Here is a 22,815-nt window from a genome sequence, read left to right as displayed (position 1 = left end):
AAATCAACCCCTTTAACATTCTAACTCTCCAGATGTCAGGTCAGCATTACCTCAAACTTTCTTACTGTTGTTTTGTACATTTTATTGATCTGTGTGCACGGAACCAACATCTCTACTTTCCCTTTTCATTTTTTTAAACAATCTTGGACCTATCTTTTGCAAAAAAAAAATGACTGCCACTTCCAAAGGTTCACCATCAAGCAAATCGAATAGTGTCTCTTCGTAACATTATGCTCAAGCATATGGTACCTGGTACTTCACAAATATTTGTATATATGTGTTTTCATGATGACAAATGGTTCCTTTTTTTTATTCATTCATGGAACGTGGGCGTTGCTGGCTGGCCAGCATTTATCGAACTGCTGCAGTCCACTTGTCACTTGTTGAAGGTTCAACCACAGTTCACTTAGGCAGGAAATTCCAGGATTTTGACCCAGTAACCAGGAAGAAACGGCTATATATTTCAAAAAGTCAGATTAGTGAATGGGTTGGAGGGGAATTTGCAGATAGTATTCCCACGTATCTGCTGCCCTTGTCTTTCGAGATAGTAGGACTTGTGGGTTTGGAAGATGCTATCTAAGGATCTTTGGTGACTTTCGACAGTTTGTCTTATAAATAGTATGCACTTCTTTTAGTGAGCGTTAGCGGTGGAGGCAGTGGACGTGATGCCAATTAAACAGCTGCTTTGTTTTGGATGATGTCAAGCTCCTGGAGTGCTGTTGGAAGTGTACCAATCTGGGCAAGCACAGAGTTTTCCAACATATTCCTGATTTGTGCCACGTAGGTGGTGGACAGACTCTGGGGATTGACTCACTGTAGAATTCTTAGCCTCTGACCTGTTCTTGTCGTCACTATGTTTATGAAGTGAGTCCAGTTAAGTTTCGAGTCAATGGTAACTCCAACTATGTTAATTATGGGGGATTCAGTCATGTAACATCATTGAATGGCAAAGGGCAGTAATTAGATTGTATCGTATTGGAGATGGTCATAGCATGACATTTCTGTGGTGTGACTATTACTTGCTGCTTGACACCCCAACCTTGGATATTGTGCAGATCTTGTCGCAGTTGGATGTGGATTGCTTCAGTATCTGAGGAGTTGTGCTATCAATGATGAATATCTTCATTTCTGACATTATGATGGAGAGAAGGTTATTGATGTAGCAGCTGAAGGTGGTTGGGCCTCGGATACTAACCTGAGGAACTCCTGCAGAGATAACTGACCTCCAATAACTACAACTATCTTTCTAATGATTGGCAGGCACTGGTGTTGGAGTGGGATGTACAAAGTTAAAAAAAAAAATCACACAACACCAGGTTATAGTCCAACAGGTTTATTTGGAAGCACTCACTTTCGGAGTGCTGCTCCTTCATCAGGTGGTTGTGGAGGATAAGATCGTAAGACACAGAATTCATAGCAAATATTTACACTGTGATGCAACTGAAATTATATATTGAAAAAGACCTGCATTGTTTGTTAAGTCTCTCATTTTTTACAATGACCATGTTGGTCTCAGTTCCTTCATATATAAATCCCAGAACTTTTTTAAAGTTAATTTCTCAATTGTACTTTAGCAATAGGTGCCATGTCAGCTCAGATAATGCACTGAAGGTGTGAGGTGCCCTGTGTGAGGCTATCTGTGCCCCAGTATTCAGACTGATTCTATTTCTAAAAAAAGAGGGATTTACAGAATCTTACATGGATTCATGCAGTTTTTGAGGAAAATAAAACGTAATTCAGCAAGTACAAATTAAGCCCATAAACAGATATATGTGTGTGTGTGCGTATTGGGGGTGTGTGTGTGTTGGGGGGTGTGTGTGTGTATATAAGTTGTCTGTGAGAGGGTGCACGTCTGTGTGTAGGAGGAGGTCATTCAGTCCATTGTGCCTGTACCGATTCTATTACCTAGTGCCAATCTCCTGCATTTCCCCCCCTCCCAATACATTTGCACACCATTTCTATCAAAATTGTCACTCAATACTATCTTGAATACGTCAACTGAACCTGTCTCTACCACATTTACAGACGGTGCATTCTATACACTAACCACTTACAGTGTGAAATTTTTTTTCATTTGCATATCACTTTAAATCCATGCCCTCACCTTTATTTGTTTTACAAGTTGAAACAGCTTTACCCCATCTACCCTGATTATTTGAAATACCTCGATCAGATCTCCTCTCAGCCTTCTTCTCTCAAAAGGAGAACAGTGCCAGCATGTTAAATCTATCCTCATATCTGAAGCTTCTAAGTGCTGAACCATTCTCTCCAAAACATTCACATTTTTCTTATAAGCAGCACCCACAGGTTACATATCATTCCAGCTGAGGTCTCAAGTGTTTTGTCCAAGTCAAAAATCACCTACCTGCTCTTTTTTCAGAGCTTGGCTTTTATCTTAACATACGCTGATGGAACACTATGGATTGACTTCAGGAGGTTCATGACAGCCACAGTCATTTCCATGCTAATTTACTTAATGAATCAAATTTAAATTTTTTGAACCATTATCACAGAATTCACAATAAGCTTACTCATAGGAAAAGGCCAGTTGGTCCATTTTAGCTGCACCAGTGAAAAGTCAAGCCTCCAAACCCAATTCCAGTATTTGGTCCACAGGCATTCAGGTTACGGCACTTGATACTCCTCTACAATGCTTTCAGTCATTGTGGGCTTGACCCCAATACCTTGTTGTGAAAATATATTTCTCATCTCCCCTATAATCTTTCAACCAATTACTTTAAAATCTATGCCCCGAATCATTGACCTCTCTGCCAAGGTCATTGTGCTCTTCCCATTCATTTTATTCAGGCTTCCTGCAATTTGGTACATCTCACTCAAAGCTCCCGTCAACCTGTGTTCCAAGGAACAAAACCCCAGGCTAACCAATCTTTCCTTATCGCTGCATTTCTCCAGTACTGGCAACTTTCTTGTAAATTTCTTCTGTGTTGTCTCCAGTGAAATAACATGGTTCCTGTAATGAGGTGACCAGAAATATACACTGTGCTCAAGTTGTGGAAGAACTAATGATTTGTGCAGTTCCAGCACAACCTCCCTATTCTTCATTAACAAAGTAAACAACATCAGAAAAAAAAGACAATGAACACCCACTTTAACGACCTGTCTGGTTATCTTTAGGAATCTGTGGACTCTCAGCTCAATTTCCTCTCACCTCTCCTAGGCCTCCCAGTATGCGCCCATTAATTATGAATTCCTTTGCCTCCCTTAACCTCCAGAAATACATTATCTCACACTTCCATGATCAATTTTTGGCTAAATCAACATAATTTTTTTAAATTATTGGCAACAGAGATGGGCAATAAATACTGCCCACAGCCTCTGAACAAATAAAATAGCTCTAATTTATTGAAGAGCTCATTTGCTGGATCACTCAGTTGTTATTTCAGATTGCAATCATTTTCTCACAGCAGAAATTGCACCAACAGGTTAATCATTTCCTAGTTCATCTAATCTATCTTAAATAATGCAGTTATATTTTCAATTCTCCAATTAATAAAAAAGGACAATTGAGCACTTTGCAAGATTATAAATATCATCTTCATTTTCCTCATCAATTTTCTTAAAAATACAGCCTTGCTTCCCAAAACAATTGCATTGCTTACTTTAAATAGGAGCAAAACACTAAGATCATCAAAACCCTACAGTGCTTATCGCATCTATACCAACCCTCCAAACAGCATCCCACCCTATCACTGTAACCCCACATTTAGCATGACTAATCGACCAAACTTGCACATCTTTAGCCTGTGGGAGGAAACTGGAGCACCTAGCAGAAATCCATACAGTCACAGGGAGAATACACAAAACTCCACACATTCATGACTTGGAGACGCCGTATTGGACTGGGGTGTACAAAGTTAAAAATCACACAACACCAGGTTATAGTCCAACAGTTTTAATTGGAAGCACGAGCTTTCGGAGCGCTGCTTCTTCATCACAACCACCTGATGAAGGAGCAGTGCTCAGAAAGCTAGTGTTTCCAATTAAACCTGTTGGACTATAACCTGATGTGTGATTTTTAAACTTTGTCCACACATTCAGTCATCCAAGGCTGGAATTCAGTCTGGGTCCCTGACAACACTACTATTATAGAACAAACCAAACAGAGAACAGCCAGGGAATTCCTACAGGCATGGCGCTCATCCACAGATTCAATCAATAAGCACATCGACTTGCACCCAATATACCGGCCACTGTAACAGACAGCTGGAACTGACAACCGGAAGCGGCAGATTCAAACCACTACATATGCCGGAGGAAAGAAAGATCACGGAAGCGCTTCACAGGAGGCTCCCAAGCAATGAGGATGTCACCTAGACGGGGGACGAAACGGCTGCAACACAAATTCCCAGCTCGGCGAACAGAACCACAACAACGAGCACCCGAGCTACAAATCTTTTCACAAACTGTGAACTGTGCTAAACACTGTCACCACGAACAATATCAAGGATACTATCTTTTCCCTATCCTGTGAAGATTGACAAAAGTGATTAATCAATTTGTCTGTCAATTCCTCCATTTGTAAATTATCCATATTTTTGGAAAGCCCACATTTCCTTTGATTATCCCTATCCCTTTCCCTGTATACAACTGGAAATTTGTTGTCAGAGACCCTTTGTGCATTCTCTCTTGCTGACCTTTAAATCTGTCCTATACCATTGGATCTACCCTATTCTTCACATTTGCTACCTGACAAAGGAGGAACACTCCGAAAGTTTGTACTTCCAAGTTTGGACTATAACTTGGTGTTGTGTGATTTCTAACTTTATCACATACGGGGATACATTTTTTTTTAAAAAAAGTTCAGATTATTCTCACGTTTTGTTGACTATGATTGCTTTAAGTCGTAAGAGGGCTGTTACCACTTCAGGGTACATAGTGATCCAGAATTAAGCACAGTTTTTATTTAACCACTTCCAACAAAAATGTTTTAATAAATATGGAAATGAGCATTCATCCTAATGCACAGCCCAGGTGTTATGAGAGGTAGATTGATAAAATAATGGTAAATAGCAGGCAGGGACTAATCAAAAACAGACAGCATGGTTTCGTTAATGGAAGGTCATGTTTGACCAACTTAATGAATTTTTCAACAAGTTGACCAGGTATGTAGCCAAGGGAAATGTACAGCATAGAAGTAAACCCTTCGGTCCAATCCATCCATACTGACCAGATATCCTAAATTAATCAGGTCCCATTTGCCAGCACTTGGTTTACAGCTCTCCAAACTTTTCCTGTTCATGCACCTATCCAGATGCCTTCTAAATGTTGTAATCGTACTAGTCTTTACCACTTTCTTAGATTAGAGCAACATGCAGAAGGACAAGTCTGATGTCAAATACGGAGCATGATTGATAATTAAGATCACAGTAAGCTTTTGCAAGACACAGACAGTAGTTTAGGCAAATAAACATTGAATAAACCATCCCATGAATCTAGTTATGCCAAAATTGCTTTTTTTTTCCATGCATGGTTCTTAACAATTTCACACCTACATTGAAATCAAGAAAAGATATGAATGTTGTTTTAGGCATTCTATAATAGGTTTAATTGCAAAATTAGTTTTACACAGAAAAAGCGATTGAGTTACAAACTGCCTAGATTTGAGAATACAGGAGTCCTTCAAGACATGTAATTGTGATGTAGTTGACTTTTATTCCATGAATAGCATCAAAAAGCCCCTTGATCAAGAAATGACGGTCTTCTAGCCAAAACAAATCTAGCTAGATAGGGTAAGTATTTTTGAAAACGACAGTAAACCTGTCAATAAAAATTTCCCAATGTTGGCACTGCATTGTGACAGTTTGCGTGTTGCCTAAAAACCACCTTATAGGAGCGTTACCATCCATTTACAAAATGTCAATCGTTGGATGGAATATAACCCAGCATCAGATCTTTAATCACGACTTCTTCTGTAAAGCCATGTTCCAATATAAAGGATGATATGAATAGACTTCCCGGAGAATGTAAAAACGGCACGATTATCATATGGATAAACTGGTTCTGCGCCTTGCGAATTAATTCATCTCCTTCTCGGTTCAAGACAACAATAAATAGTTTCTACACGATCAATATTTCAACAAATCATTCTAGCGAATGATAACTAAAACTACCAAAGTGTTAATGAAAATAATTTAGAAACAAACACATGATATAATGTTTTTAAAAAATCACTGAATAAGTAAAACCTTTGAGTTACATTCCGGCACCAAATTAAAGCAAGTGATGGAACACTCAATATATATTGCAAAATTTAAACTGGAAAACTTCATAATCAAACTTACTGTAACAGTAGTAACAGTATTTAACACATTTCTTCAATGAAGGAGTGTTACATTGTCACACTCGACAGCAGAAGCGCGCTTAAAACACGTCAACAACGTCATCACGCTAGCGTGCTCTCCGTCATTACGAAAGACGTCGGACGTGATGACGAAGGGCAGTGATGCCGAGGCAGCGTCTGATTGGGGGTGGGGGGTTTTTCCTGTAGATTTTCGGGGCTGGGTTTTATTTTCGCCGGTTTTCTGTTCGGCCGCTCGATGAATACGCACGTGGATGGTGGGTAAGATCGATAGCGCGTCTGCTTTGTCGAGTAACCGTTTTATTTAAGCCGGCCCTTTTTTTAAAAATCCCCAGAAAGGGACCGGCAGGTTTCAGAGAGTGTGCCGGGGCTCGAGCGAGAGCGCCCGCTGCCTCAGTCTGACGTGATGGCGGCTTGACCCCGCCCTCTGCTGCTGCTCATTGGCTTAGATTCACCATTGTGCCCGGATGATTGACAGCTGCCTGTGCTCCCCGTGGGAGGAGGGTGAGGGGAGGGAGAACGGTAGAAAGCAATAGAATTGCAGGCAGAAAGAAAGCCGGATCCAAAATCATCATCATAATTTAATATAGAAGCGAACTTGATGTTCAGCCTCAGGATGCACAGAAAATGGATTTCTTTGGCGTGCATGCTACAAGATTAGGAGGAGTGAGGTTGCAAATTGTTGTCAGGACAACCTGTTGACATCCATCACATTATATGCTATAACCCAGTATAATTGGGGATCGATGTAAAAACGCAATGGACGCATTTGATGAAGATTTGGCGTTCTGGATAGCGTTTGTCGAAAGCGCCAGCCAATGCCAATTACTCGTAAATGGTGGATTTGGGAGAAGTGCAAACAGACAATTAGTGTGAGAGCGGGGTATCAAACATGAATACACACTGCAGTAACCCAGATAGTTATATGTTTACCCATTCAGACATTGAATTATAATCGATCTCACATTTACGTTTATTAGCAGTTGCCCCGGTTCAGGTATAACTGCTAACAATTATTAAATACATGTACACACAATTTTGCATTTAACAGTCCGTTGAGTACAGCGAGTGCGGAGTGACTTGTGCATGAAATCAATTGGAAGGTGATTTTTGGGTGTATCCTCGTAAGCCTTTTAAACATTTATAATTAGAGTTGTTCTAGCTTTGGCAGCTGCTACTGTGGCCTCGATTGGGCGCTGTCAGTGTCAGTCGGTGAGCGTCACTGCCTCCTCCATTAGGCTTAGAGTTGGGTGAAGGGAGGAAAAAAAAAGAGGTTGGGAGGGAGCGAGCGAGGCAGGGAGCTGGGTTTAGCCATGCTCCCGAATCGTTGCAACAAACCCTGTTGGTGGAAGGCCAGTAAGTATGTCTGCCTTTTTTTTAAAAAAACATCAACTTCTTGCAGAGCTGATCCATTTAGTTTAATTAAGGGGTTGGTATATTTCGCGACTTCGGCGGCGGGGTTGTGGTTACCGGTGGTAAATGTGCGCCACGAAGGTCATCACTGTTTCTGGTGACGGACGAATAAAGGAGTCGCGGAAGCGACGTATGGAGAGGTTTGGCTGGGTAAAATTAGCCCGGCGGCCTAGTTTTCCCCTTTCTTCCTGCCTCTCCGATAGGCCGAAACCCCATCCCTGCTGAACGGGTGGGGTTGTGATAAATCCACCGGGGTTGGTTTGGGGGGTGGATTTCGAACAGCTAGTCCTTGTGGCCTTACTTTTCGTCTGGATGCACCACCAGCTCGTATCGACTCTGCTGTCGGAGATTTTCCGTGTCTATGCGCGCGAGTGCTGAGCTATTGGAAGAGTATACATGTTTTAGGGCAGGTGAGAGTTCGGCATGGTTCATTTATCTCGACACTAATCAGACCAGAACAGCATTTTTTAAAAATTATCTGGTGGCTTCCCTTTTATGACATCGAACTGATGAGATTTTTAAAAAATTAGACAATACATAAAACAAGGGTTCATTCATGCTAGTAAAATAGATCAGTAAAGATAGAGGACTCGAGTGTATTGGACATAATCTTACCGCCTTTTCGCTAAAATTCGACTATGATTTGTGTTTTCGACCGTTTGAAAATAAAATGACAGTGAGTAATGAAATAGGATTGGGGCTCTGCTATTCCTGATATCATACTGCATTTTTGAACACGACTGTCATTTAGTCGGAAGGGAGTTTGATTATGGTATGATTTTTGTTAAAGAATTTTCGGCGAGTTTTCAGTGTTTATCATGTAATTCAGTTTATCTTAAGTGGAATTGCCTATCTTTGAATTTCTGTTGTTTTCACGATTACCTCTGACCATTGGAATAGAAAATAGATGAATTGTGGGCTGGAAAATGAGCAGGAAGCTGCTCGTTTTCCTTAATTTTCAACAGAGCATAATTGTATAATTTTATTTATTAGCTTTACTTTTTAAAAAGTGTAACATCCTGTTGGAGTGGCATGCAGTTAACCTTCATTTTGAGTGCGAGGCAAAGATATTGGCAAACACAATTCAAATGATATAAAGCATCCAGACAATGGAACTGCAAAGTATGTCTGACTATAGATAGCCTTGTTTTTTAAAAAAAAATATTTGAGCAAGTGGAAATATTTAATAAGATGTAGTACAGCAAGGGGATGATATAACAATGTAAGCTGAGTAAATGAAGCTTGAGAGCTTGATAGCCATTGAAGTTGTGAGAATATTAGAAAATTACATTAAACTGCATATGAGAAGCTATTACACAAAATGCAAATATTTTGGTGTCCCCAAGTAGTACTAAATACTTTGCAGTTTTCCTGTATTATTGTAGTTGCTATTTGTGACTGCAATAAGTTGCCTACATTGAAGCATCTGGATAAGTGCTTACAATGTCAAGGCATAGTAGGCTATGCACCAAGTGCAGGTAAATGGGATTAGTGTAGTTCAGTGTTTGTGGTCAGCATAGATTTGAAGGGCCTGTTTCTATGGTGTATGACTGAGTCTGATATTGGTGTTTTTGCCCTCTAAGTGTAGATTCTATGCATAAACAATATTAATAATTTGACAAAATTGACAAATATAAAATCTTGCACATATATATTTCAAGTACACCATCTTGTATGGTGGTCTGAAATTGTGATAATGTCAAGTCTGTTTTCTCCTGTTAACTTTGGAATTATTGAGAATGGCATTGAAAGGTTCACCAGAAACCTTTCCCAAAAGCCTTGCATTTTATTTTTGTTTAAAATATTTGTATACTTTTGAGAAGCAGATCCCTAAGTGAAGGATGCTGGCTGAAAACGTATTTTGAAGTGTTCAATGCAAGAACATGGAAAGACCACTGGTCTTCACCCTAATAATTTCTCCTTTGAATCCTCTCATTTTCTACAGACCAAAGGGGTAGCCATGGCACCTGCATGGGCCCCAGCTATGCCTGTCTCTTCATCAGGTACTTAGAACAGTCCATCTTCCACAGCTATACCATTCGCTACCTTTTCCTCCACTACATTGATAATTGTATTGGCACCATCTCGTTCGTCAACTTCACTAACATTCCACCCCAATTTTCAGTTCACCTGGACCATCTCAGGCACCTCCCTCCTCTTCCTGGACCCCTCCATCTCCATCAGCGCTGATTGACTCAATATGGACAGCTTCTACAAACCCACCAATTCCCACAGCTACTTGGACTACATCTCCTCCCACCCTGCCTCCTATAAAAACACTAGCCCTTATTTCCAAGTCCTCCGCCAAATCTGCTCCCAGGAGGACCAGTTCCACCACAGAACACACCAGATGGCCTCCTTTTTTCAAAGACTGCAATTTTCTTTCCCACTTGGTGGGATGATGCCCTCCAGCGCATCTCATCCACTTCCCACACCTCTCCCCTTGGGCCCCACCCCTCCAACCGCAACAAGGACAGAACCTCCTGGTCCTCATCTTCCACCTTACCAACCTCCAGATACGTTACATCATCCTCTGCCATTTCCACCATTTACAAACGGACCCCACCACCAGGGATATATTTCACTCCCCACCCCTATCTGCATTCCATAAAAAACATTGCCTCCGTGGCTCTCTTGTCAGGTTCACACCCACAGCCTCCCCGCCCCCAAACTACTATCCCCTCCTGGCACCTTCCCCTGCCTCTGCAAGAATTGCAAAACCTGTGCCCGTACCCCACCCCCCAACCTCTGTCCAAGGCCAAAAGGAGCCTTCCACATCCATCAGAGATTTACCTGCACTTCCACAGATCATTTACTGTATCCGTTGCACCCGATGCGCTCTTCTCTACATTGGGTAGACAGGGCACCTATATGCGGAACACTTCAGAGAATATCTCCATGACACATGCACAAAGCAATCCCACCACCTTGTGGCCGTACACTTTAACTCCCCCTCCCACTCCTCCAAGGACATGCAGGTGCTGGGCCTCCTCCATCGCCAAACCTTAACCACCCTACACCTGCAGGAAGAAAGCCTCACCTTCTGCCTTGGGACAGTCCAACCACAGCATCCATGTGGATTTCACCAGTTTCCTCATTTCCTCCCCCCCCCCCCCCCCCCCCACATCCAACCTTCCAACTCGGCACTGCCCTCGTGACCTGTCCTATCTGTCCATCTTCCTTCCCACCTATCCACTGTACCCTCCTCTCTGATCTATCACCATTACCCCCACCTTCATCTATCTATCGCACGCTCAGCTACCTTCCCTCCAGCTCCACCATCCTTCCATTTATCTCTCTACCTGCTTTGCTCTCCAGTCTCATCCCTAAAGGGCTTATACCTGAAAAGTCAATTCTTCTGCATCCCCGATGATGTGTGACCTGCTGTGTTTTTCCAGCACCACACACTTGACTGTGATACTCCAGCATCTGCATTCCTCACTCCGAGTTAATTCAAGTTTCTTGTTCAATGTTGTACAGTTCCTGAAGACCACCCTGACTGCAAAAGCAGAAACAACGTGGCCTGGGTTGTGATGCTGTCTGTTACTGCAAAGTACAATTTGCAGTAACATGTTCATTTGCAGTCTGCATGGAAACTGGAAGCAGTTTGCAATAGAATGCTCAATTTTGATTGACTGACTGTGTTGGAGTTTTCTTGTATACTGTTTGTCTTTTTAATCTCTAAGATGTTGCAAGATGCTGGCACTCAGCACTACATTTCAACAAGTTACCATCTTCACTAAATTAAAAGTGTATTGCATTCTAATTTCCTGTCATTGTTTTGACTTTGCTGTAGCTTTGGCCATTTCAATTATTTTGTATTATCTCAGTGCTTCTCCTTCACATTCAATTGAATGAACCTTTGTTGCTGATTTTACTGATATTCATTGTCTTCAAACTGCTGCCAACTGTTTTGAACCTTGCACACTCATTTGAATTTCTTTCAATTGTTCCATGGCTTATGAGCACTGCATTCAAGGCTGACATTTGTTGTCCATCCCTGACTACTCTCAGAAAGGTGCGTGTTGTCTTTTTGAACCACTGCGGTCATCTTATGTGGGTTCCTGGAGTGCTGTTTGAGTCATAGAGATGTACAGCGTGGAAACAGACCCTTCAGTCCAACCCTGCCATGCCGACCAGATATCCCAACCCAATCTAGTCCCACCTGCCAGCACCCAGCCCACATCCTTCCAAACCTTTCTATGCATATACCCATCCAAATGCCTTTTAAATGTCGCAATTATACCAGCCTTCACCACTTCCTCTGGCAGTTTATTCCATACTCGTACTACCCTATGTGAAAACGTTGCGGCTTAGGTATCTTTTATATCTTTCCCCTCTTACCCTAAAGCTATGACGTCTAGTTCTGGACTCCCTGAGCCCAGGGAAAAGACTTTGTGTATTTATCCTATCCATGCCCCTCATAATTTTGTAAACCTCCATGAGGTCACCCCTCAGCCTCAGGACTGGTGTTTCATCTAGCAACAGTAAAGAAATGGCAATGTAGTTCCAGGTCAGGATGAGGTGCGGCTTGGAAGAGAGCTTGCAGGTAATGATGCATGCATGTAACTGCTGTCCTTGATGATCACTGATTTGGAAATTGTGTATTCAGCTATGTTTTTCATTGAGTTTATGAAAAAAGTTTGGCTTCATGGCTTCTTTATGTCATCTTTCTGACGTTCAATCAAATACTGTCATAACTTTGCTTGACAACTCGTCTCTTGTCATTCTTCGCCAATTGGCATTTTTAGCACTGAAATGTAGTCACTGTAACAATAGGAAACTAATGGCTATGTTTACAAAGAGCATAATAATGGCGTAAAATGTTTTCTGTAATATTAAGGGATAATTATTTGCAATGATGTCAGGGATAATTTCACTGCTGAAGAGTGTTACAGGATCAATTACTTGATGAGGTCTCAGTTAAACATCTTATCTGAATGTTGTCTTAAGAGGAGAAATTGAATTGACTGGGACTATGTATTTTGGAATTTAGAAGAATGACAGAGGATCTTACAGAAACATAAAATTATGAAGGGAATAGATAAGATAGAAACAGGGAGGTTGTTACTACAGGTGAGTAAAACTAGAACTACAGGGCATAGTCTTAAAATGAGGAGGAGCAAAATTAGGACTGGGTTGAAGAATTTCTCCACACAAAGGGCTGTGAATCTGTGGAATTCCCTGCCCAGTGAAGCAGTTTAGGCTCCCTTGTTAAATGTTTATTCTGCAAAGGGAGAGAGATTTTTCAACAGTAAGGGAATTAAGGGTTATTATGATGTGAGTAAGTGGAGCCAAGTCCACAAAAAGATCAGCCACAATCTTGTTGAATGGCAGAGCAAGCTCGATGGGCCAGATGGCCTACTTCACTTATTTGTGTTCTTGTTATGTTCAGGCAGTTCAGTGGTCCTTCTGTATTGCAATGAAGTCTAAAGTAGAACAGCCAAACACTTTTATCTCCGTTTTGACAGTGGTTTCCAATTCTTGGGAGTCTCTTCTGACGTCTCTCTCTTGTAATTCAGTGCCAAGTACAAGGAAGGGCTTGTTTACAGGAAGCTATAGATCAGTTGGTTTAACTTTTGTTGTTGGGAAATTGTTGGAATATGTTAAGGACATAGTAAGGGGAAGTTTGGAAAGCCAAAGCACAGCCATTAGAATTGGCATGGCTTTTTTGATGGGTAACTGGTCACAGTGACATTTTGAGAGTTCTTTGAAGATGTAACAAGCAACATGGATTATGGGAGTCCTGTCAATGTCCTATGTATGAATTTCCGAAAGGCATTTCATGAGCTGTCATACCAAAGGTAAGATCACCGAGGGCATGGGGTAATATGTTAGCTGAGAAAAGGATTGGCTAATCAACAGAGCAGAGAACCAGAATAAATGGATCTACTTGTGATTGTCAAGCTGTAACTAGTGTAATTCGATCCTCAGGCCCCAAGTATTTACCATCCATACAAATGAGTTGTATGAAGGGACAGAATGTACCTCAGCTAGATTTGCAGATGATGCTGCAGGAGCTGGGACAGTAGTTGCAATGAAGAAATAGGAAATTTACAAATCCCCATGGATATGTTGGGGGAATGGGTCAATATGTGGCAAATGGAGTTCGTGGATAAGCATGAGTTTATCCATTTTGGGAGGAAGAAAAAATGCATCTTAGTATCTAAATGGAGATAAACTTCAAAATGCTGGATCTGGGTGTTCTTCTACATCAGTTGCAGAAATGGAGGTACAGGAGTGGAGATCAAAATTGAAAAGTGTGTAACTGTACGAAGCATTGGCAAGACTATTTTGGAGTACTACATACAGTTTTGGCCTCCTTACTTGAGGAAGGATTTAATTGCTTTGGTGGCAGTTCAGAGAAGGTTCACTAGATAAGTTGCAAAAATGAAAGGCTTGTTTTATGAAGCCAGATTGAGCAGTGTAGGCCTATGCTTGCTAGAATTTGGAGGAATGAGAGGAGATCTAATTGAGATATATAAGTGTCAAGCTTCTTTAGAAAAAGTAGACATAGCAAATGATTTTCCTTGTGTAATCTAGAATGAGGAGTCATAGTTTCAGGCTAAGGAATGGCAGATTTAAAACAGGAAATGTGGAAGAATTACTTCTCTCAAGATTGTTAATCTGTGCAATCCACTACCCTTGAATGTTGTAGATGTTAAGACAGTGCATAAATTTAAGAATGGGATAGACTGTTAGTAAGTAACGTATTGAAGGGTTACGGAAAGCAGTCAGGAAAGTGGATTTGAGGTTGGGGTAAGATCCGCCGTGATGGTATTACAGAGGAACCTCGATCATCCGAATGACACAGGCAGGGAGTATTTTGTTCGGATAATCGAATGCCGGATACCATGGTTTTGCCAAGCGTCGAGACCTTGTGATCTTATTAGGATAATCTGAAATTTGGAGGATAGAATGCCGGATAATTGAGGTTCCTCAATAAATGGCAGAGCAGGCTCAAGGGCTGAGTCGCCTACTTCTGCTCTTTGGTTTTTATGTTCTTCTACCTATCAGGTGATTCTTTTCTGACCTCCAATCTGTGGCATGTAAGCCTCTTATTTTAACCTTCTATGGTCATTGCTGCTCTGATCTTTTCATTTTAGAAATGTAGAAAATAAGTACAGGGATAGCTTGCAGACTGGATGAGCTTGGGGGAGCAATGTTGTACCTTGCTCCTGCTTTCTCCCCTTTGATCCTTTTAGCCCCAAGAACTAGTGTCTGACTCCATCTTGAAAACCTGAGATATTTTGGCCTCAACCGATTTTCTGTGGCAGAGAATTCCACAGCTCATTGTATGGGTGAAGAAATTTCTCTTCATCTCTGTCCGATATCATTAAATTGTGACCCCGGTTCAAGGCTACCCGGTCATCATATTGTCTGGTCATGTTAGTACTTTTTAAGTTTCTGCAAGATCATTTCCTTATTGTTCTAAAATTCCAATGAATACAATCCTAAAGGATCCAGTTGTTCTTCATATGTCATTCCTGTGAACCCAGAAACAGTCTGGCAAATCTTTATTGTAATCCCTCTCTAACTGCAGCATTCATTCTCGGGTAAGGAGATCCAACTGCACATGATACTCCCAGGTGTGGTCTTATCAAAGCCTTGTATCACTTGCAGCAAGACATCCCTACTCCTTTACTGAAATCCTCGTGGTATGAAGGCCATTGTACCATTTGTCTTATGCAGGTACAGAAGGCAGTGAATATTTTCAGCCACTGGTGTTCAAGGGCACCCAAACCTCCTTGTACCTTTTCCAATCCATTGTCATTCAGATAATACAATTGCATTCCTGTTTTCACTCCCAGAGTGGATAGCCTCATTTTTTTCACATTATACTTCATATGCCAGGTGTATGCTTACTCAATTTTGTCTAAATCACACTGAAGCATCTGCTTCCTCCTCACACTTCAATCTCTCACCCAGCTCTGTGTAATCTGCAAATGTGGAGATATTGCAGTTAGTTCCCTTCTAAATCATTAATATATGTTGTGAATAGCTGGGGTCTAAGCTCTGATCCCAGTGGTGTCCTACTAGTCACTGATCTAACTCATTTCTCAATTTCCCACCAGTTTCCCCAATGCTATTTCCCTACAATTGCAATTTCCTTCAGTTCCTCCCTGTCACACAAGTGTTCCCCAATGTTTTCGGAATATTATGTCTTCCTTCGTGAAGACAGCCAAAATATGTATTTAACTGGTCTCCTATCTCTTTCCCCTTTTCTGAGTGTGAAGGAACTACTTTTATCTTCACTAACCGTTTCTTGCTTTCCATACCTACAGAAGCTTTTATATTAATTGAGTTATCTGCAAGGAAAAAGATCACTCGACTCAGAATATTAATGTTGCTTCCTCTCCATAGATACTGGCGGACTTGCTGAGTTTCTCTAGCAACTTCTGTTTTTTGTTGCAGATTTCTAGCATCGACAGTTGTCTGTTTTTATTACAATTTAAAGACAAAGAGTCTCTGATTTTAAATTGGAGTGGATGAGAAATTTAGAACATAGAACAGTACAGCACAGAACAGGCCCTTCAGCCCACGATGTTGTGCCGACCATTGATCCTCATGAATGCACCCTCAAATTTCTGTGACCATATGCGTGTCCAGCAGTCTCTTAAATGTCCCCAATGACCTTGCTTCCACAACTGCTGCTGGCAATGCATTCCATGCTCTCTCAACTCTGTAAAGAACCCACCTCTGACATCCCCTCTATACTTTCCTCCCACCAGCTTAAAACTATGACCCCCTCGTGTTCGCCATTTCTGCCCTGGGAAATAGTCTCTGGCTATCGACTCTATCTATGCCTCTCATCATTTTGTATACCTCAATTAGGTCCCCTCTCCTCCTCCTTTTTCTCCAATGAAAAATGTCTGAGCTCAGTCAACCTTTCTTTATAAAATAAGCCCTCCAGTCCAGGCAGCATCCTGGTAAACCTCCTCTGAACCCTCTCCAAAGCATCCACATCTTTCCTATAATAGGGTGACCAGAACTGGACGCAGTATTCCAAGTGCGGTCTAACCAATGTTTTATAGAGCTGCAACAAGATCTCACGACTCTTAAACGCAATCCCCCTGTTAATGAAAGTCAAAACACCAAAAGCTTTCTTAACAACTCTGTCCACTTGGGTGGCCATTTTAAGGGATCTATGTACCTGCATACCAAGATCCCTCTGTTCCTCCACACTGCCAAGAATCCTATCCTTAATCCTGTACTCACCTTTCAAATTCGCCGTTCCAAAATGCATAACCTCGCATTTATCCAGGTTGAACTCCATCTGCCACCTCTCAGCCCATCTCTACATCCTGTCAATGTCCCGCTGAGCCTACAGCAGCCCTCTATACTGTCAAGGACACCTCCAACCTTTGTTGTCTGCAAACTTGCTGACCCATCCTTCAATCCCCTCATCCAAGTCATTAATAATCAGTAGAGGTCCTAGGACAGAGCCCTGTGGAACACCACTCACCACTGACCTCCAGGCAGAATATTTTCCTTCTACTACCACTCGCTGTCTTCTGTTGGCCAGCCAATTCTATATCCCATTCCTGCTGACCTTCTGAATGAGCCTACCATGGGGAATCTTATCAAATGCCTTGCTGAAGTCCATATACACCACATCCACAGCTCGACCCTTATCAATGTTTCTAGTCACATCCTCAAAGAACTCCGATAAGGTTTGTGAGGCATGAACTGCCCCTCTCCAATGCCGTGTTGACTGCATGTAATCAAGCCATGCTCTTCCAAATGGTCATAAATCCTGTCCCTCAGACTGCTTTCTAACACCTTGCAGACGACAGACATGAGACTGACTGGTCTGTAATTGCCTGGGATTTCCCTATTTCCTTTCTTGAAGAGAGGAATTACATTTGCCTCTCTCCAGTCCTTGGGTACGACTGCAGTGGAGAGCGAGGATGCAAAGATCTTCGCAAGTGGCGAAGCAATGGCATTTCTCGTTTCCCAAAGCAGCCGAGGACAAATCTGGTCCTGGCCTGGCGACTTGTCAATCTTAATGTTTGACAAAATTTTCAGCACATCAGCTTCCTCTATCTCTATCCGTTCCAGCATGCACACCTGCTCTTCAAAGGTTTCATTCACTACAAAGTTAATTTCTTTAGTAAAGACAGAAGCAAAAAAACTCATTTAGGGCTTCCCCTACCACCTCAGACTCCACACACAAATTCCCTATGCTATCCCTGATCGGCCCTACTCCTTCTTTGACCATTCTCTCATTCCTCAGATAAGTGTAAAATGCCCTTGTGTTCTGCTAATCCGTTCTGCCAGGCCTTTCTTGTGCCCCTCCTGGCTCTCCTCAGAGCATTTTTGAGCTCCTTTCTCGTCTGCTTGTAATCCTCTAAAGCTGAGCTTGACCCTAGCTTCCTCCACCTTATGTAAGCTATCCTCTTCCTTTTGACGAGAAGTTCCACTGCTCTCATCATCCAAGATTCCTTTATCTTACCACTTGCCTGTCTCAGAGGGACATATTTATTCATCACTTGCAACAACTGTTCCTTAAATAGTCTCCACATGTCTATAGTGCCTTTACCATGGAACAATTACCCCAGTCCATGCTTCCTAACTCATATTTAATTGCATCATAGTTTCCTCTTCCCCAATTAAATATCCTCCCATTTTGCCCCACCCTCTCCTCCATAGCTATGTAGAATGTGAGGCAGTTGTGGTCACTATCACCAAAATGCTCTCGCACCACAAGATCTGATACCTGCCCTGACACCTAATCTGTGCAAGGAGCAATAGGTTAGATCATTGAAGATAGTCATGGCTCAGTTGGATAGATTATTGATTGAAAAGTGAGTTGGGGTTATGGGGAATAGATAAGAATGTGCTGTTCAAGCTAGCATCAATTAGCCATTAGGCTGATAGGATCAATGTCTGACTTTGTATTTTTTTGTACAATTTATTCGAAGGAAAATATGTTGCCCTCACCAGCACTCATCACTTGCTCAGAACTGCTAGAGATTAAAAGCCACCTACTTTCTTTGTTATCTATAGAATCTTGTCAAATTTTTTCTACATGACAAGTGCTTGCACTTCAAAATAATCATATTCATAGAACATAGAACAGTACAGCACAGAATAGGCCCTTCAGCCCACGATGTTGTGCCAACCACTGATCCTCATGTATGCACCCTCAAATTTCTGTGACCATACGCATGTCCAGGAGTCTCTTAAATGTCCCCAATGACCCTGCCTCCACAACTGCTGCTGGCAATGCATTCTGTGCGCTCTCAACTCTCCTGTGTAAAGAACCCGCCTCTGACATCCCCTCTATACTTCCCTCCGACCAGCTTAGGTGAATTGGCCATGCTAAATTGCCTGTAGTGTTTAGGTGAAAGGATAAATGTAGGGGAATGGGTCTGGGTGGGTTGCCCTTCGGCGGGTCGGTGTGGACTTGTTGGGCCAAAGGGCCTGTTTCCACATTGTAAGTAATCTAAAACTATGACCCCTCGTGTTGGTCATTTCTGCCCTGGGAAAAAATCCCCTCTGAAGCACAGATGTTCAAAGAAGAGATGAAGCACTGTAAAAGTGTACCAGTCATTCAGTTATAATTCGCAATAACACAATTGACGAATTGGGAGCGCTGTTTCTAAAGCATCATGATTTACTGCGCCAACACTTTCAGTGCTGTTTCTGAAGCACAATTTTTCTATAACACGAGAATGTAACCGTCACATTATAGAACTGACTACCTTCTATGATGTCTGGTGGCTGCTGTCCGTCCTTTCCTTTTGGTAAAATTTTTGTTCTTGATCAGATAGGAAATGTTGGTTTTGAGAAATGGAGTGCTGTATGTTTTGCGATTCAGTGTTGAGTACCGAGCATTCCCAAGTGAAGGAGTTTTATTAGTGTAGTGCTCTTTCAGTCATCTTGTGACATTATGCAGAAACACAATCCTCCCTTTTGAAAAGAACATCCGTTATACATTTCAGTTTCCCAAGAATCACTTGTGTCGTCATTAACTAAGATTGCAAGTTAGTTCCAAATAATATGCAACTTTGTGTGTTTGCATCATGTCACTAGAAATTGTGTTGCCATTCTAACTTTTCTCATTGAGCCTCTTTGCTCTTAATGTTAACCAATGCTGTATGTAATCCCAAGTCCAGAGGTGAAAAGCCATCCAATCCCTCAAAACAACTCCTCTGTTTTATCATTTGAATGTTACACTGTTGGCTTTTCCATCACTGCTAATAATTTGTTTACAAAAATCTATGCTTTTCCAATGCACATGTAGTGGATAAGTTTTGTTATCTATTGTTTGAATTGGGTAGCACAGAAAAACTGATCTGAAAACTGAGGCTGAAAACACAAAAACAAGTGGAAATAATTTACACAAAAACAGAAATTGCTGGAGAAAGTCAGACGGTCTGGAAGTACTTGTGAGAAGAAAGCACAGCAGTGCAGGCAGCATCCGAGGAGCAGAAGAATCTCCGCACGACTCTAATCCAGAATCTGGTTTCCAGCATCTGCAATCATTGTTTTTACCTCTGAAAAGAAAGCAGAATCAACATTTGGTCCAATTCATTCATGTTTGCCAAACAACTGAAATTAATCTAGTCTCATTTGCTAGCATTTGCCCCAATCCCTCTTAAATCCTTCCTATTCATTTAACCATCCAGATGTCTTTTAAATATAGTATTTATACCAGACTCCACCACTTCCTCTGGCTACTCTGTCCATACACACACTGCCCTCTGCATGGAAAAAGTTGCCCCTTAGGATACTCTTAAATTTTTCCCCTCTAACTTTAAACCTATGCCCTCTAGTTTGGGACTCGCCCCACCCTATGGAAAAGATCTTGGCTATTCACTCTATCCATGCACCCCATGATTTTATCAACCTCTATAAGGTCACCCCTCAGCCTCTGATGCTCGAGGAAAAATAGCCCCTAGCTGAATACAACTTTCCAACCCTTGCAACATCCTTAAATCTTTTCTGAACCCTTTCAAGTTTCACAACATTCTTCCTATGCCAGGAAGACCAGAATTGGACGGATTTAGTTTTATTTTTGATTTTAATCCTTAAATTTAGTTCTTTGTTCTGTTTTGTATTAGTAATGTCTGTGTACTTTTGAGTTGCTTAGCTGAAAAAATGTTAGGCTCCTTGCTGGTTACTGTCCTCTTGACATTCCATTTGTGATTTTTTTTTAAACAGCAATTGTTTTGCATGCTAATTGTAAGAAGGTAAATTGATTGATCTTGAATATTACTGACAAAATTTCATGAATTTTACAAACATTACCTAGCACATAGTTACATGTATATGGGCATGTACTAAACATTTTGCTTTTGGCCAACATTTATTACCCCTTGTTGTTTGCCTTCAAGAAGGTAGCAGTGAGCCTTCCTCTCGATCTATTCCAATCCATTTCAAATGAAAGCAAATGTGGGTTCTGGATGTCTGAAATAAAAACCAAGTGCTAAAGAATCTCAGCAAGCATTCCAGTACCTGTGATGAGAGAAACAGAATTTCAAAAGAGTCATGTTGAAGTGGAAAACTTAATGCAGTCCATTTCATTTATTTGTTCTGTCAGTAATGTGAACTGTGGAGTTGCAGAATTCTGACCCAGAAAGCAGGAACGGTGTTTGTTTGTGTGCATGGGGACTGTTTGTATGGAGGTGGACAGCAGGCGATCTATTTCCTGTGCACTTTCTAGTTTGTGGATGTTGTTGATTTTGTATATTCTGTAATATTTTGCAAGTTCTGCAATGTGTACAATCTACAAGATGCACTGCAGAAATTCACCAAAGATCGTTGGACAGCACCTTCCAAACCCATGGCCACTTAGATCTAGAAGGACAACACCACCACCTGTAAGTTCCCCATCGAGCTGCTCACCACATAGACTTGGAAATATCACTGTTCTTTCACTGTTGTTGGGTCAAAATCCTGGAATTCCCTCCCTATGGCATTGTGGGTTAACCCACAGCAAGTGGACTACAGCGATTCATGAAGGCAGCTCATCTATTTGCCCTTGACAAGGGCAAATAGGGATGGATTATCAATGCTGGCTAGCCAGCGACGCCAAGTCCCACAAATGAGAATTTTTAAAAATGCTGTTGAAAAGGTATTGCTAGTTGTTACGGTGCACCCAGCTGAGAATAGACATGACAGCTCTGTCATGAAGGGAGTGAATGCTTGAAGTGTTGGATGGCCTGCTTGTCAAGTAGTTTGCTTTATTTAGGTAGTGTTGAATTTAATTTAGTGTTTAGAAAAATAGCAGGAGTAAGCCATTCAGCCTTTCACTTCTATGCCATTCAACATTCAATCATGGCTGACCTGATTGTTACCTCAATCTGCATGTCCGGCTATTCTTAAGTAAGGTAATCCAAAAATTATCAATTATTTATCTCTGCCTTAAAAATAAAATCAAGGATATGCCTTCTGCCACCTTTTTCACGGATAGTTCCAAAGACACTCAACCTTCATAGGAAAAAAAACACTTAATCTTTGTTTTAAATAGGAACCCCATTATTCTTCGATTGTAATACCTAGTTCTACTTCTTCCATTAAAGAAAACATCTTCTCTTCGTCTACCTGACCAGTCCTAAGGATCCTTACACTCCTCTGACTCTTATGAATGACAGCAGATTGAAGCCTCCCTTTCAATCTTACCTGTTAAAACATCTCATTCTGGATAGTCTCAAAGCATTCTCTAAACTGCTGCTAACGCATTTACTTACTTATGTAAATAAGGTGTGCAATTCTGTACACCGTAATTGAGGTGCAGTGCCACCAATGTGTTGTGAACAAGCATAATCTCCTTATTTTGTGTTCAGTTCCCCTTGTGATAAATACTAAAATTTTATTAGTTTTCCTAATTGCTTGGTTTACCTGCATACTTACCTTTTGTGATGCATGCATAAGGGCACCCAAATCACTTCGCATCTCAAAATTCTGCAATATCTGCCTAATCCTATCACTTTTATTCTTCCTGCAAATTTTCATATTTACCATATCATATTTCATTCTCCAAATCTTTATCCCCACACTTAACATATCTTTTTGTAACCTCCTTACATAGTCTTCACAACTTAAGTTTAAATCTATTGTTGGGTTGCCAGTAA

At 41.3% G+C, this 22,815-nt stretch overlaps 2 protein-coding genes across 10 annotated transcripts in view; one reads left to right on the top strand and one right to left on the bottom strand.

Moving 5' to 3' along the window:
• zranb3 (zinc finger, RAN-binding domain containing 3) overlaps positions 1-6,717 on the bottom strand; it is a 171,610-nt gene extending 164,893 nt beyond the window's left edge. For all 3 annotated transcript variants that reach the window (XM_060827120.1, XM_060827121.1, XM_060827123.1), the window contains exon 1: positions 6,303-6,717. The gene's annotated coding sequence lies outside the window, so the exon portion shown is untranslated. The remainder of the gene's footprint in view (positions 1-6,302) is intronic.
• LOC132817052 (R3H domain-containing protein 1-like) overlaps positions 6,476-22,815 on the top strand; it is a 164,384-nt gene continuing 148,044 nt past the window's right edge. For 2 of the 7 annotated variants that reach the window (XM_060827128.1, XM_060827124.1), the window contains exon 1: positions 7,560-7,675. The gene's annotated coding sequence lies outside the window, so the exon portion shown is untranslated. Of the gene's footprint in view, positions 6,581-7,558; positions 7,680-22,815 lie in introns of those variants that run through there. The other 5 variants (XM_060827126.1, XM_060827127.1, XM_060827130.1 and 2 more) reach the window with 5 other exon arrangements.

This window comes from Hemiscyllium ocellatum, chromosome 7, assembly GCF_020745735.1.
Source record: "Hemiscyllium ocellatum isolate sHemOce1 chromosome 7, sHemOce1.pat.X.cur, whole genome shotgun sequence".
Taxonomy (NCBI): Eukaryota; Metazoa; Chordata; class Chondrichthyes; order Orectolobiformes; family Hemiscylliidae; genus Hemiscyllium; species Hemiscyllium ocellatum.
This window is presented reverse-complemented; position numbering and strand designations above follow the sequence as displayed.